The 15,956-nt window shown below is 34.6% G+C and overlaps 1 protein-coding gene and 1 non-coding gene across 2 annotated transcripts in view; both read left to right on the top strand.

Moving 5' to 3' along the window:
- The window catches only part of FBXL17 (F-box and leucine rich repeat protein 17), a 573,691-nt gene that overhangs the window by 99,027 nt on the left and 458,708 nt on the right, over positions 1-15,956 (top strand). The window lies entirely within an intron of this gene.
- On the top strand, positions 5,626-5,732 carry LOC126002134 (U6 spliceosomal RNA). Its single transcript, XR_007492909.1, has one exon. It is a non-coding gene; the product is annotated as a U6 spliceosomal RNA (small nuclear RNA).

Below are 15,956 nucleotides of genomic sequence, written 5' to 3'. Positions count from 1 at the left end.
AAAAAGGGAAAAACAAGTTCAAAAGAAGAGGGAAATACTTAAATAACATTAATGAGCCCACTTTTACTGAAGTAAAAAATAAACACATAGTTGAGAAAAGGAATTTTCTTGTTCATAGGGAACACAATTAGCTTGAGCAACCTATTTGCACTTTTATATTTTTGAATTGTTTAAAAATAAAATTAAGACTGAAGATTTACTGTAATTTAATATTTTGTGCATTAGAATGGTATGTAAGTTTATGCAATTGTAGTATATTGCAATTGTTAAATATACTATATTTCAAATGTTTATAAATACAAATGTAATGACACATAAATATAAATAAGATAATTGCTAAGCTTAGCTGACCTATCCTTTGCTGCTATTCAATTCTTTTTTTTTTTTTTTTGGTTTTTGGGCCACACCCGTTTGACGCTCAGGGGTTACTCCTGGCTATGTGCTCAGAAATCGCCCCTGGCTTGGGGGAACCATATGGGACGCCGGGGGATCGAACCGCAGTCCTTCCTTGGCTAGCGCTTGCAAGGCAGACACCTTACCTCCAGCGCCACCTACCCGGCCCCTGCTATTCAATTCTTACTGAAATGTAAATGAGCAGAATAATTTGGTATAATTTACTAAAGGTATATTTTACGATTGTTAGCTTATTCTCTATGAGTGACAGAACTAGGCCTATTTCTTTTAGTTCTTTCCTCACCAGTAGAGTGGTGGACTTCCATGTAGTGGGGTTAAAATTAAATGGCCTTAAGCCTTTGCTTGAAAATGATTGGCTTATCATTTTCAAAGTGAAATATCTGCTCCCAAAGGATGAATCTATTCCAGAAGCCTAAGGCTGGAAATAAATGTAAGTTGGAGGTAGAATTTATTTTGGAGTGTTTGTGTGACAGAAGAGCTTATTATGTTCTTGAACGTTCAGATTATTTATCAGGTAAAAAGTTGAATAGGTGATATATATATATATATATATATATATATATATATATATATACATATATATACATACTTAAAATTCTTTCTGTTCATTTAATGGGTAAATGTGAAGAAAACTCAAAAACAGTTTTGTATGGTTTGATCTATGGTAACTGATGACATATGCTTATGTGCAATCTTAACCTTCCAGGGGTCCTCAAACTTTTTAAACAGGGGGCCAGTTCACTATCCCTCAGACCATTGGAGGGTCTGACTATAGTAAAAACAAAACTTATGAGTGAATTCTTATGCACACTGCATATATCTTATTTTGCAATGAAGAAACAAAACAGATACAAATACAATATGTGGCCCGCGGGCCATAGTTTGAGGACCACTGCAAGGATCATGTAAAGGGGCCCAAGTGATAGTACAGTGTAGTAGAGGGTAGAGCACTTGCTTTGATGCAGCTGACCTGAGTTTAATCTCCAGCACCCTAAATGGTCCCTTGAGTCCTACTAAGACTGATTCCTAATACACAGCCAAGAATAAGCTTTGAGCATTGCCAGGTACCTTACACCACTATACTCCAAATAGTATCATGTAAAGGGGTAGGAATGTATCTTAGTGGTTAGAGCACAAGCCTTGTATGTGTGAGGCCTTGAGTTTGATCCCTGACTACTCTCTCCCCACCCCCAAATCACAGAAATGACCAGTTGAAATGTGTAATAAGTTAAAATTTATATTCTGGTTTATTTCATACGTTTCTTGGAAACCTCAAATCAGAAAATCAAACTCTACCATTCTTAGTTTAGTTTCTTGGAATGAAATGCATCAAGAATATGTTTTAACTTCTGAAATGATTATACAGTAACTTAGGAGTTGTTAGTATTGGAACACTTGAAGTAAATACCTGAGAAAAGAATCTTTATATGGATATGGAACAAATAATAGTAGAGTAAAAGTCATTGCTGTGTATTTGTCAAAGTTGTAAAAATTTTTATAGTATTTTAAAGGATAAAATTTTTACTATATTATATTATATTTACTTTAAAGTATAACAAATTCAGATTTGGAATAGCCGGCTTTCCCCCCTTACCTTTTAAGGGGTTCTTTAGATGGAAGTCACATTTATAAAAGTTTGTTTCTATGCCCATGGCTTTGCATTTGGGCAGTGTCATAGTATGTCATAGTATGTGTGACTGCTTAAATAGAAGCTACTTGTGAAATTACTCCCAGCCCACTATTGGGCTGTCTTCTGCTATAATCGGGTAATCTGCTACTCAGGATATTGAAACCTAGTGAGAAATTCTTTTTTAAAAAATAGAAAAGAAAAATCGCTTTTGTACATAATACTGTTGTTATATTGTTGTGCTTGCCTGCAATGTGTGTGTTTATACATACATATATATGTATGTGTGTGTAGTTCTTGGCATACAAATGGAGAATATTCAAAGGCTAGAATTTTTTTTACTTTTAAATTGAGATATAGTGATTGACAGTATTATTAATTATGGTTTCCCACGTACATACTTTTCTCACCACACCGTCACCAGTGTATCAATCTCCATCCCCTATGGTTCCCTGTGGCCCCCAGCAACAAATACACAAACTCGGTTTTGTGCATCAGTTAAGAGCTGACTTTATTTAAGAGTTGAAATTTTTTTAGGAGTTGAGTGGAAATCGGGATAGCATTTCTTTCTAGGAATCTTTGTGTAATCTATCATCACACAAATTATTGCATAGATTACATAAAATATTAATCTAACCAACAGTACTCTTTTGTTTGTTTTTTGGGTCACACCCTGTAGTACTCAGGGCTTACTCCTGATCAGTAATTGTATCGATCTGTCATATTCTATTTATTATTGTTACATGCTTAGTTTCATGTTATAACATCCCTATCATACCCCTTTAGCTTTGCCCTATGCTTACTCAGGGATTACTCTTCCGTAGGGGATGCTGGGGAGTGAATTTGGGTCAGCTGGACGAGGCAAGGGCCCTACCTGCTACACTATCTCTCGGGCCTCTCTACAATCCTCTCTAGTGAGAACTGTAATCATGAGGTTGTGATTTCTAGGCACCTTGAATTAGCATTGCTTCCAAACCAGAATTCTCTCTCAGAGAATTTTCTTAGGAGATGTTCTGATTAGTCTAGTGACATGGAACCCTAGCAGTGTTGTGTCAGGGCACAGGAGCAAATGTGCCTGGATTTCTGGTTTAGAGGTCAAGACTATGGCTAGAATTTTTATACTGCAAACATTCAGAGCACATACAGCTTTCTGTGGCATCTGCTTCATCTCTCCTTTTCCAAGCTACATTATTGGCTTTTCATATATATTATACCTAGGATTTCTTTCTTCTTCAGCTAAGACTAAATATAGTATCGGTATTTCTTTTTCTGTCTTCAGTGTAACTTTTGGTTTTATTTTGGAGGTTTGTTAAGAGTTTATACTAATAGCAAAAAAGAACTTGGAGAAAGAATAAAAGACTCTTAGGAAAGGCTTAGTCCAAGAAAATGCACAAGTGGTGCATTTCTGGGACCCCAAATCCCAAAGTCATTTTCTACATACTTCCCTGAATCATTTCCAAGGAGGAACAGGAAAATAATTAGTGATGAGAAATTATGTGAGGAAATGGTAGGTAAGTTAACTTTTCTGCAATAGGAAACTAAAGGTATGCACTTTTAATGATACATCCCTTCCCTATTTCTTTGTTTCTTTCACATATGAAACTAAGTTGTGTTTCTTAGTCCTACACTATTCCACACTGAAGCCAAAATGTCAGTGGTTAAGAGTTTGCCAAACATTTGGATAGAAAAAGAAAAGAAGGGTACATTTGAACTGGCACAGTGTATAGTGAGAGATTCATCTATGTGCATGTCAAGAAAGGGGCTGCTTCTAGGTCACATCATAGCTTTTTTCTGTAAAACAAGATAAACTCTGCTTATAGCACAATGAAGTATAAATGGTGGTGTCTAATACCAATAGGAGAAGGAGTCTGTAATAAAGTTAAATAGTTTTTAAATGCAAACGTTTGAGTAATATTTTCAAAATTAAAAAAAATTACTCAAGTTCTAATGGGAAGAATTTTTAAAATATACGTTACTAGTATATTTAAATTTTATATACGGTAATCACAATTTTATTTACTGAAATGATAGTTTAAATGGCAGTTTCTGACACAATTAAATATTTTGGAAGTTGCTTTGATGGAAATTAAATGTAAATAAAGTAGACAAATAATGGACAGAATATTTTAAAATTATTTCTGAGCAATAAATTGTTGTTACATATTGTAATAGGAGATAGTGAAACATAACAGAAGTTGAGTAATTTGTTTTAGAGTCATGGTAAGAGTATAATGCATTGTTCTTGTCAACAACTATCTATTTTTTAATTTTTGAAGAAAATAGTTCACCCAGAAATCTTACGTGGGAACTTGTGAGACCTTATGGTAAAAGTAATCTGTAGGAAATCATATACAGAATATACTGGTGATATATAGGATGACCAGAATTATCCTCAAACAGAATTGTTTAAAAGTAGCAATGGTGAAGGTGTAGTGTTGGAATTATTTGCCTGAGAAATCATTATTAATAGTAAGTACTGAGAACCATAGAGTCTCAGTTTTAACCCTTACAAAAGACCACCTTAGTAATATCTGAACTAAATTTTAGATTGATTCTTTGCATTTTGATAAAAGTTTGGAGTATTAGTTATTGAACGTGTGTTACATTAAATATAAGGAAACGAGAAGTAAAGAATCCTTTTCATTTCTTTGTTTTGCTTTTGTAAATTATAAAATCAATATATTCTAAAGAAAGCTTATAAGCTATAGAGCACAAATGGCAGCAATCATCACTATTTGTATCTGAATGAATACACTACACTCAGCCCTTTTCTATGTATATATGTTTTCTTTGTGTTTTCATAAAATGTACTTTAATGTATTCTGATCATTGTCTCATGCATAATGTCATCGAGCATTCATTCTTTGTTACTGGGAAGCATAAAACTGTTTACTATTTAAATCATTTCTGCTTTTTTACTTTATACTTCACTTTCTTTTCTTTACACATACATCTTAGTGTGTGAGTAGTATTTTGATAGTTTCTTTCCTCTTCCTCCCCTTAGTTTTGATATCAGTGAGTCATCCATGTTTGATTGTGGTGCTCACACATTTTAATTTGGTGCTCACCAGGAGGTGGAGTTTGCAACAAATTGGAATGCAAGGTACTACCAAAGGTTGTGCTTTGTTAGCTGTGTGGTGCTTCTACATAAGCCCCTCAGAGTTGCCCAGGTTGTAGTGCTTGCTAGGGGTTTGCCAGTTGTTAGACTTTTTGGCTATGCTTACCCAATGGGGATGATGACCATTAGTTGTGCTCTCACACAGGCTGTGGTATGGCTGATAGTTGCTGTGGAGTTCACAGCCAGGCTCACATAGCAGAATTGTCAAGCCTGGACATGTGGCGTGTGTGTGTGTGTGTGTGTGTGTGTGTGTGTGTGTGTGTGTGTGTGTGTAGCAGTGGTCCTCAAACTACTGCCTGTAGGCCACATATTGTATTTGTTCCCGTCTTGTTTCTTCACTTCAAAATAAGATATATGCAGTGTGCATTGGAGTTTGTTCATAGTTTTTTGTTTTTACTATAGTCAGGCCCTCCAACGGTTTGACGGACAGTGAACTGGTCCCCTGTTTAAAAAGTTTGAGGACCATGTGCTCGCTTCAGCAGCACATATACTAAAATTGGAACCATACAGAGAGGATTAGCATGGCCCATGCACAAAGATGACATGCAAATTCGTGAAGCGTTCCATATTTGAAAAAAAAAAAAGTTTGAGGACCACTGTAAGGCAGACACTGTAAGGCATTCGAAGCCACTGAGCTGTCCCTTGAGCAGCTATACATTATTTTTCTGGTTATAAATGTCAATGCATGAGACCTTTAATTATACAAGATACATTATATAGTACATGGCAAAATATTTTTATAGTTTTTTCAATTATCTATAATTGTTAATTTGTTTTTGCCTTATTTTATGTTGATGGATTTAGTTACAAATGTGATGCTAATTTAATTTATTAAATAAAAGCATTATTTTGTAACTGTTTCTAAAACTATCATGTTTGATTCTTCTTCAATAAATAGATTATACTATTTAAAACCTTGTAGTTCATTCTATTTATCCGTCATATTCTATTTAACTATTATTGTTACATGCTTAGTTTCATATTATTATGTCATCTCTATAATATACCTTTAGCTATGCCCAATGCACTTCCCCATATTTTATCTAATTCATCTGCAATTATTTTGTGGGACTGTAGTTCAGAGTTCAAAGTGTTGATGTTAGAAGGTATTTGATTTTATCATTTCCTACCTATTGGCAGGTTACCCTTCAGCTTTATAAATTTGTATTCTCATGGTATATGGCTTTTGCTTTCTTTGTGTCTATTTTGAAATATATGATGTCTATGTTTAAAATTTTAAATCATCAAAAATGTAATTAATTAGTAATTAGTGGGTTTGGGTTTATTTATTTTTAATTTTAACTATTTTTTCTCTTCCTTTTTCTCTTTTTTTGTCTTTTTCTCTCTTTTCATGTGATGAAGGAATGAGGGAGGGAGGGAGGAAGGAAGGAAGGAGAGAAGGAGGGGGGAGGGGAGGGAAGGAGGGAAGAGGGAGGGGGAGGGAAGAAAGGAAGGAAGAAGAGGAGGGAGGGAGAGAGAAGAAAGGAAGGAAGGAAGGAGAGAAGGAGGGAGGGAGGGAGAGAGAAGGAAGGAGAGAAGGAGGGAGGGAGGGGGAAGGGGGAATTTTAACTATTTTATTGGTGTTTTGGTCCATATCCAGCAGTGCTGCAGACTTACTTCTGGCTCTGTGGTCAGATAATTCCTTTCAAGTCTTCTGGGACATATATGCGGTGTCTGCACATTGAACCCACATCAGCTGTATACCAGGCAATCACTCTGCTTTCTGTACTATTGCTCTGACCTTTATTATTTGTTTTTTAAGCCCAAATAAGATTTTTCTTTAATTGATATAAAAAGATTAAAGAAGTGAGTGTAGAGTACAGGTGGGGGTGGGATAGGGAGGAGGGAGATTTGGGACATTGGTGATGGGAATGTTGCACTGGTGATGGGTGGTGTTCTTTACATGACTGAAACCCACCCACAATCATGTTTGTAATCAAGGTGTTTCAATAAAATATTATTTAAAAATAAAAGTTAATTTTCTTCTAATTATAGGCAGAGGTAACAAACATTTATATTGTTAGTTGAGAAATTCTGTAATTACTTAATATAATACATAAGAGAGTTTTCAAATTCAGATTTATAATTCTACCAACATTTTTACATTTAAAATATGTTTTGATGGCAGAATATTAAAGAGGAATCAGGATGCTAATAGTGATGCAGACTTGGTTTGAATTTCTTTTCTACCACTTATAACCAGGATCATCTTGAGAAAGGTTAAGCTCTTGAACCATATATTTTCTAGCCATAAAATGGGATTAACATTTACTCATAGGATTAATGCAGTTTCCGTGTGCATCATGTGTGATGCATGAGTCTGAGTCTAGGTACTCAAAATGAAGACTAGCGTTATTTATTACTGTTAATAATTCTCTGGCTCCTATTATTATGTTTACTACTACCAACCTTATTCTTACTAATATAGATACATAATTTTTCATTCTTTAATGTTAGTTGGTAATTTAAAAAGTGAGAAACAGCAGTTTGGTAGATGGGGTGAAAATGAGTCAAGGTTGTATTTGAAACTTTATAGAACTAAGTAGAGCAGAACATTTATTGGAATCATCTGTAAGTAAGAAGTCAGATCTTATTGGATGTGTCCTTTCATATGGTTCTTAAATGCCATGGTTTATCACATAAGTTAAGATATAATTATAGCTAATTAGAGATACTAACAAAACTTGTTAATAGTTACTTTATGTAAGCACTGTGGTTACGAAATTGTTCATGGTTGAATTTCAGTCATATAATGTACACCACCCTTCACCAGTGCACATTTCCCACCACCAATATCCCGTTTCCCTCCTACTTTGCCTCCTGCTTGCCTATGGGCCAGACAGTCTCTCTCTCTCTCTCTCTCTCTCTCTCTCTCTCTCTCTCTCTCTCTCTCTCTCTCTCTCTCTCTCTCTCTGACACTGTGGTTTGCACTATTGTTATTGAAGGAGTACCATGCATATCATTTTATTTCTTTTCAACACTTAGTTCTTGTCCAGAGTGATCAGTTCCAACTATCATTGTCATAGCTTCTCTACCCTAACTGTACTCTCTGTTGTTTGTGCCAAACTTCCTGCCACGGACTGGTCCTCCTGGCCCTCATCTCTATTTTCTCTGTATATTATTACCATACTATCTTTTATTTTTCTTATATCCCACAAATGAGTGAGATTATTCTCTGTCTATCTCTCTTCCCTTGACTCATTTCACTCAGCATAATAGTTTCCATATCCATCCATGTATGAGCAAATTTCATGACTTCATTTTCTTTAACTGCTGTATAGATGTACCACAGTTTCTTCATCCACTTCCCTGTTCTCAGGCATTTGGATTGTTTCCAGATTCTGGCTATTGTAAATAGTGCTGTGATGAACATAGGAATTTAGAGGGCTTTTCCTCAAAGAAGAAATATGGATAGCCAAAACACATGAAAAAATGTTTCTCATCACTAATCATTAGGGAGTTGCAAATCAAAATAGCAATGAGATGATCTCATACCACAGAGATTGTCAACATATCACACACAAAAAAATTATCAGTGCTGGCATGAATGCAGGGAGAAAGGGACTCTCATTTACTGATTGTGGTAATGTCGACTAGTCCAACCTTTTTGGAAAACCATATAGATATTTCTCAAAAATCTAGAAATTGAGCTTCCATATGATCCAGCAATACCACTCCTAGGGTTATACCCTAGCAACCCAAAAGCACCATCAGAAGGGCCTGCCTTTTCTTTATTTATCAAATTTTATAACAACATTTCTCTAAAGAAGCAGCTGGTTCCCATACTTTTCTGCTATTTTAAATATTGGGTTGTTTGTTTTATATTATAAAATTTTAGTAATATATTTGAATACTTCAGTATAGAGTTGTAACACATTAATTTGTATAGGATTCATCCCAAAACTTTAATGCTACCCTAAATCTTTCCCTTCCTTTCCTCCTTATCCTCCCTTGCTCCTTTTCTTTTCCCCTCTCCTTCCCTTCTCTTTCCTTTCTTCTTTATGTCCTCTTTCTACTTTGTTTGCTTTAATTTTATACATATATTTATGAAATTGATAATTTTCTTTCACCAACTATCTCAATTTGCATAATTAAGTTCTATTTGTTATGACCTGAATGGCATGATCTCTTATATTTTTTCTAAGTGGCTGAATAGTATTCCATTGGGAATAAATATCACAGAGAAGCAACTTTGCATTATAACTAAGATGCTTCAATAGGTTAAGATAAAGCTGAATTTTACGAAGACTATTTTGTCCAACAGAAACTGCTTTTAGCATGTCAATTTGTAATAAACTTTATATAAAGATTACCTTTCAGCAACTTGAAATATATAAGTTCAATTTTATGTGATATATAATAGGATTTTATTTATACTACAGAAGAATTAATATTTTTGGCTGGATAACTAAATTCACTTAACCACAAACATTTTCTTTCTTTTTTTTTTTTTTTTTTTTTTTTTTTTTTTTTTGGGCCACACCCGGTAATGCTCAGGGGTTACTCCTGGCTATGTGCTCAGAAGTTGCTCCTGGCTTGGGGGACCATATGGGACACCGGGGGATCGAACCGAGGTCCGTCCAAGGCTAGTGCAGGCAAGGCAGGCACCTTACCTTTAGCGCCACCGCCCGGCCCCACCACAAACATTTTCTGAAAAATCAATTTCTAAAATATTTTGTGAGACGATAATATATATTCAGGGGTTTGGGTTCTTGCCTTCGCAGCAGCTGCTTCTGATACTATCTCCAGTATCTTATGTGATTGTAGTAGCACTGCCAGATGTGACCCCTGACCACAGGACTGGGGATATACCCTTAGCACCACTGGTTGTGCCTCTTCACTAACATACATATATATACATACATATGCACAATGTTAAAGGAACTATATTAAGATAATTATCTTTTATGGTGAAAAATCTGTAAAATTTCTGTATTATATGTATTTAGGTACAATTGTTAAATAAAGGAATATTTGTCCTGATAGTGATCTTAGATTCTTACTTTTGGAGTCCATGAAGCAGAGTGATGGAAGTATAGTTTATAAGTCTGGCTAACATGCTTTGCATGCAACAGGCCTGGGTTGGATCCCTGGTTCTGCATGGTCCCCTGAGCACTGCCAAGGGAAGCTCTTAAGCTTAGAGCCAGCAGTAGCCCTTGAGCATTTCTGGGTGTGGAATATGCAAAAGTAAAAAGTGAAAGGAAAAGATTTAGGAACCAGTGACAACTGAGTCTGGAAGAGTATAACAAATCAGGTAGTGGCTTCAGCCTCAGGTATAACATATGCTCCCTGAGCACCACCAGATGTGATCTCTGAATACACAGCCAGGAGTAAGACTTGAATTCCTCAGGTTATGAAACAAAAGGGCCGAAGAGAAGGTTGAGAAAGTCATCATTATTAAAGTCAATTTATATCGAGATTTGATTTACATTGCTTTGCCATCACACCTGGTGATGAGCTTCTGGCTCATTCTGGCTCAGGGCTCATTCTTGGTAGGCATGGGGGACCCCATGGAGTGCCTGGGATGGAACCAACTGTTTACAAGACAAGTGCCCTATCTACCCACTGTACTATCACTCTGGCTTCCTTCTTTTTTGGTGGGGGGGAGGCTTTCCAGCAGTGCTTTTAAATCACTCCTTTGTGAAGCACTTTACAAATTTTAACTAATTAGAACTATTCTTAATGTCCAAGAGACAGGTATTATCAACTCCATTTTCTGAATGTTGAAACGAAGCATAGAACAATGACAACTAGTAAATTTCAGAGCCAACGTTAGAAGCTAGGCACCAAAATCTATGTTAACTACTGTTCTCTATATTACAGCAAACTGTTAAACCTAAAGTGACAAAAGATCTACAAAGTGGTAAAATTAAACTTTTATCCTTTCATGATTTATATATAGCCTAACATCACCATCATCATCATCATTGTCATCGTCATTTTTATTATTCGTTGCACAGCATGGAAAATTTGTTTTGTTTTGTTGCTAGATCTGTGTTTACTCCTGACACTGTATTCAGGTATCACTCCTGGTGGGGCTTGGAGGATCACATGGGACACCAAGATTGGACTCAGGTCAGCCGCACTTCTTCTCTGTTTCCCACAAATTAATTCTTCTTTTGATGTTGCTCTTTGGGTCACACCTGGCAATGCTCAGGGGTTACTTCTGGCTCTGCACTCAGAAATCGTTCCTGGCAAGCACAGAACCATATGGGATGCTGGGATTTGAAACACCGTCCTTCTGCATGTGAGGCAAACATCCTGCCTCCATACAAATTAATGGCCCCCACAAATTAATTCTTATTTTTTAAATAATATTTTATTTAAGCACCTTGGTTACAAACATGATTGTTGTTGGGTTTCAGTCATATAAGAGGACACCCCCCATCACCAGTGCAACATTCCCACCACCAATGTCCCAAATGTCTCCACCCTACCCCCACTTGTACTCTAGACAGGCTTTCTATTTCCCTTGACATTCTCATTGTTAGGATAGTTCACAATGTAGTCATTTCTCTACAAATTGATTTTTAAGGCTAACTAGAAACACTGGGAAGTAATCGCCCAGAATATAACAGTAAGTATACATCCATATTTTCCAAGAAAATATATGAAACTATCCTTTAATATCCTTAAAGCAAAAAGATCTTCTATACTATTCTATACTCCATCTATGTAAACAGCTATTAATAAGATTTTAAACATTTGAATGTAACTATCTTTGGATAATGAAGTCTGCTCCGAGTCTACATTATACCAGTATTATTCTGTCTTTAAGCACTCTCAATCATAAGCCTTTCATATTTGATAAAAATTTGTTGGACCAAACTGATGTTTTTAAAAGATAGGAATGAAAGCAGTCAGATTCACTACATGGTGAAGGACAATATTGTTTTTAGGACCTTTGGATGGAAAAATGGATGGCTGTTTCTTTGGATCAATCAGAAGCCGTTGGGAAAGTCTGAGCTTAACATCTGCTTGCATCTGACTTCACTTATTCCCTGGACTGTTTAATAATTCTCTTGGTCTTATTCTCCACTTACACTGAGCATGCCCAAAATTCAAGTTGTACCTGCTTCTTATCTTACCTACCTGCTTCCTTCAATCCTTTTCATCTGTGTACTCATTCTTGTGTAAAAACTCTTCAAAGATTCTTTTCTCTCAGAGAAGAGAACCTATGCTTCTATGTCAGGTTGTTGTCCGCATTCCTCCTGTGTGACTTTTGCTTAGCAATCGCTGCTCTTGCTAATCGACTCTTAGCTGAATCCATATGTGGTTTTTCTGAACATGCCTTTTATTTTCTCCGTTCCTTGCTTCAGATTCCTTTCTCTATTTTCCACAAGGCACATTTTTATAGACCTGTTGAATTATGACATCTTTATAAAGTAGGCATTGTCTCCTCTTTTTTTAGACAGGAGAAAGTAAAGCTCAGGAAGTGACCTTTCCCAAAACTGATCAAAATTCTTGCCCAGGAGTTACACAGAGAAAATTAGTCAGTTCCTAATAGAAGAGCTTTATTTCAGACATGCAATAATTATCGCCTAATTCAAAAATGTAAATATCATTGAGGCAGAGGAAAATATAACTTCTCCTTAGGGGGAATTGGACTGATTTTCAAAGTTGTGTCTGTATAAAGCTCAGGTATGAGTAACAGAAAAGGAGGATACTGTGTGGGAGATAGAAACAGATGCAGAAGAGCAGCTTTCTGGTTTAGTTATAAATAAGAGACTTATTTAGTTAAAATAAGAGACTTTCCTGTCTTTGAAATTAATTTGAATTCTTGGTAAGATAAGGAGAAAATTAAAGCAGATATCTATGCTTATATATTTTGTAAAGAGATTTAATTAAGTCAGAAATATTCACTGAAAGTGATAGTTTTACTTTTTTTAAAACAAATTTGTTTTTAATCTAGTTAAATTGTTTCTTAGAAAACAATTATAAATGACAATTAATGTTTTGGTTAGCTTCTAAATGCTGAGTTAACCTATCAGGTTTGCCTACTGATATAATAAATGTGGATAACATTAAACTATGACTAGTAAAGCAAAATTAGTAACTCAAATTAATGGAAAAATGGTTATGATTAAATGCTACTAATTGAAAAATATTTAATTTTAAAAGGATATAGTAGAATTCACATGGAAAATCTGACTGTTTACTATTTCAAATTACTTTAAATGTTTAATATTTGTGATTATTTGTTGAACTTAAAATTGTAATAAATAAAATAAAGTGATCTATGTTTCTTATGAAAGAAAAGGGGAAAGGAATATATGATCTTTCCATAAAAATTAGTAAGCAGTGATCAGTTTCCTCTGGTCATTTCTTTTAAAATTATCAAAGACTACAAAGAGCTTTTTTTATATTGCTACATTTTTTCCCTCTCCTATCTCCTTCCCCCTTTAATCCCTATTGCTACATTTTTTACATTTTTCATTTGGTGGTAAGAATGAGAAAATTTGAATTTGCAAGCATACATACATACCACCAGTCCTCATATTGATGGTGATATCACAGGTTAAATCATTCCTGACAAACTTTACTATATATTCAGAAAATGGATAGAAATGGAAATTAATATCATTAGTATTGAAATAGTTTTGATCTTTTATATATCTTGAGTAGATTTTGGCTGAGAATCCCTTGAATAAATGTTGAAAACTGCTTCTATAGTTGAAACACATATATTTTTTTCACATCTATTTTGAAACCATTTTAAGAGGAACAAATCTTTACTTGAAGTAAAAACATAAAAAACAAATAGACCTCTTTTAAAATTAGTCATTTCCACAGTAAAAGCAATTTAATTATATTTGCTTGCATTTGCCTAAAGTTGGAAGATTTTAAAAAAATCAACGGAATAGGCAGTGCTGTCAGGGGTGAATAAATTTGAGGGTATGTCTGTCATCTGGTAAAATGGAATTGAGCTGGGATTAGAAATATGCTGTAGTTTTATGTTTTCAGCCATACATTGCACTCACTATATATGGTTATATACGTTTTATATCTGTCAATTTAGAAATCATAGTTGAAAAAAAGGAACTATACTTAGAAATATACTGTGAATCTCAGTATCCTTATGTGTATTAGGAATATTATTTATATTAAGGCTTAATCATTTAGTCTTGTTGCTAATAATACCTGGGTCTGAATCAGAATAAATTGTACATGGTAACAATGAAGTTACACTATTTCATGCACTAGTCTTTTTTTAAATAGTAGTATTTGGAATTTAGAATATTATCTTTTAAAAAACATGTAATCTTATGTCTGGTATTGATATTTTTATATTAAAATTCTGCAGTTTTTAAAATAAAATTGTGAATTATTAATGAGCTATCATTGTACTATAAAGTGTAACTTTTAATTTAAAATTTAGTATTTATATAATGGAGTTCTATAGGTTAAAATGGAGCTTACTTATATAAGATAAATATAATATAATATATAATATAAATATAGCCTACATCTAAAGGATAATATATATTTTATATTCAACATATATTATGTAACATAATATATAAAGGATATTATGTATAAATATATAACCTATAAAGGATACTATGTTGAGTTCTGGACAGAAGTTTTATAGTAGGGTAGCCCATAAATTAAAAATATCCTGTTTCTTAAAGTTTTATTTCTGTATACTTAAACATGTAATAAGATATAAATAGATTTAATAACAGTAAAAAAATCATGATACTTATAAATTCACATAATAAACTTCTTTTACTTAAAACTTGAATTTCTTAAATGGTTCAAGGGTTTGATGAAGATCTCTTATCTCAATTGTAGGTATTTGGTTTGATGAAAATTTTCATTTCTATATATAGAACTATGTTTTATAACTGAATGTTTTCAAAGTTGTTCAAGCCTAGGCAATTAATAATAAGGCAATTTACTTTTTAAAAAGGGTTAATATATGCTTAGGCTGAAGCTCATTGGAAAGGTTCCAAGATACCTTACTAGAAACAAGAAGCAAATGTGTTTTTTTTTTTTTTTTTTTTTTTTTTTGGTTTTTGGGTCACACCTGGCAGTGCTCAGGGGTTACTCCTGGCTGTCTACTCAGAAATAGCTCCTGTCAGGCACGGGGGACCATATGGGACACCGTGATTCGAACCAACCACCTTTGGTTCTGGATCGGCTGCTTGTAAGGCAAACGCCACTGTGCTATCTCTCCAGGCCCAAGCAAATATATTTTATTTTATTTATTTTTGATTCACACTTGGTAGTGTTCAGAGGTTACTTCCTGGCTCTACGCTCAGAAATCACTCCTGGCAGGCTCCAGGGACCATATGGAATGCTGGGATTCAAACCACTGTCCTGCATGCAAGGCAAACACCCTACCTCCATGCTATCTCTCTGGCCCATCAAATGCATTTTTAACTTTAATTTGGGGGTTGTTGAAAGTTATCTTGTAAATCAAAATTGAATATCATGGTAACTTTGAGAGCAATTATTTTTATAGTATATTGATGCATCCTTGGAAAGTTTTTTGACTTTTGATGACTGCATTCATAAAGAACTAATTATTATATTTTGGAGGCTGGAGCAGTGGCGCAAGCAGTAGAGCATCTGCCTTGCATGTCTAACCTAGGACAGACTGCAGTTCGATCTCCCGGCATCCCGTATTGTCCCCCAAGCCAGGGACGATTTCTGAGTGCATAGCCAGGAGTAAACCCTGAATGCCACTGGGTGTGGCCCAAAATTAAAAAAAAAAAAAGAACTAATTGTTACATTTTGTGCCTATTTTACTAATTTTATTATTCTGTACATGTGTTTAGTTACATTGATGGC

The sequence above is a fragment of the Suncus etruscus genome, chromosome 2 (assembly GCF_024139225.1).
Source record: "Suncus etruscus isolate mSunEtr1 chromosome 2, mSunEtr1.pri.cur, whole genome shotgun sequence".
In the NCBI taxonomy this organism is placed as follows: Eukaryota; Metazoa; Chordata; class Mammalia; order Eulipotyphla; family Soricidae; genus Suncus; species Suncus etruscus.
The sequence above is the reverse complement of the archived record's forward strand: the minus strand, read 5'-3'. Positions and strand labels throughout refer to the sequence as shown.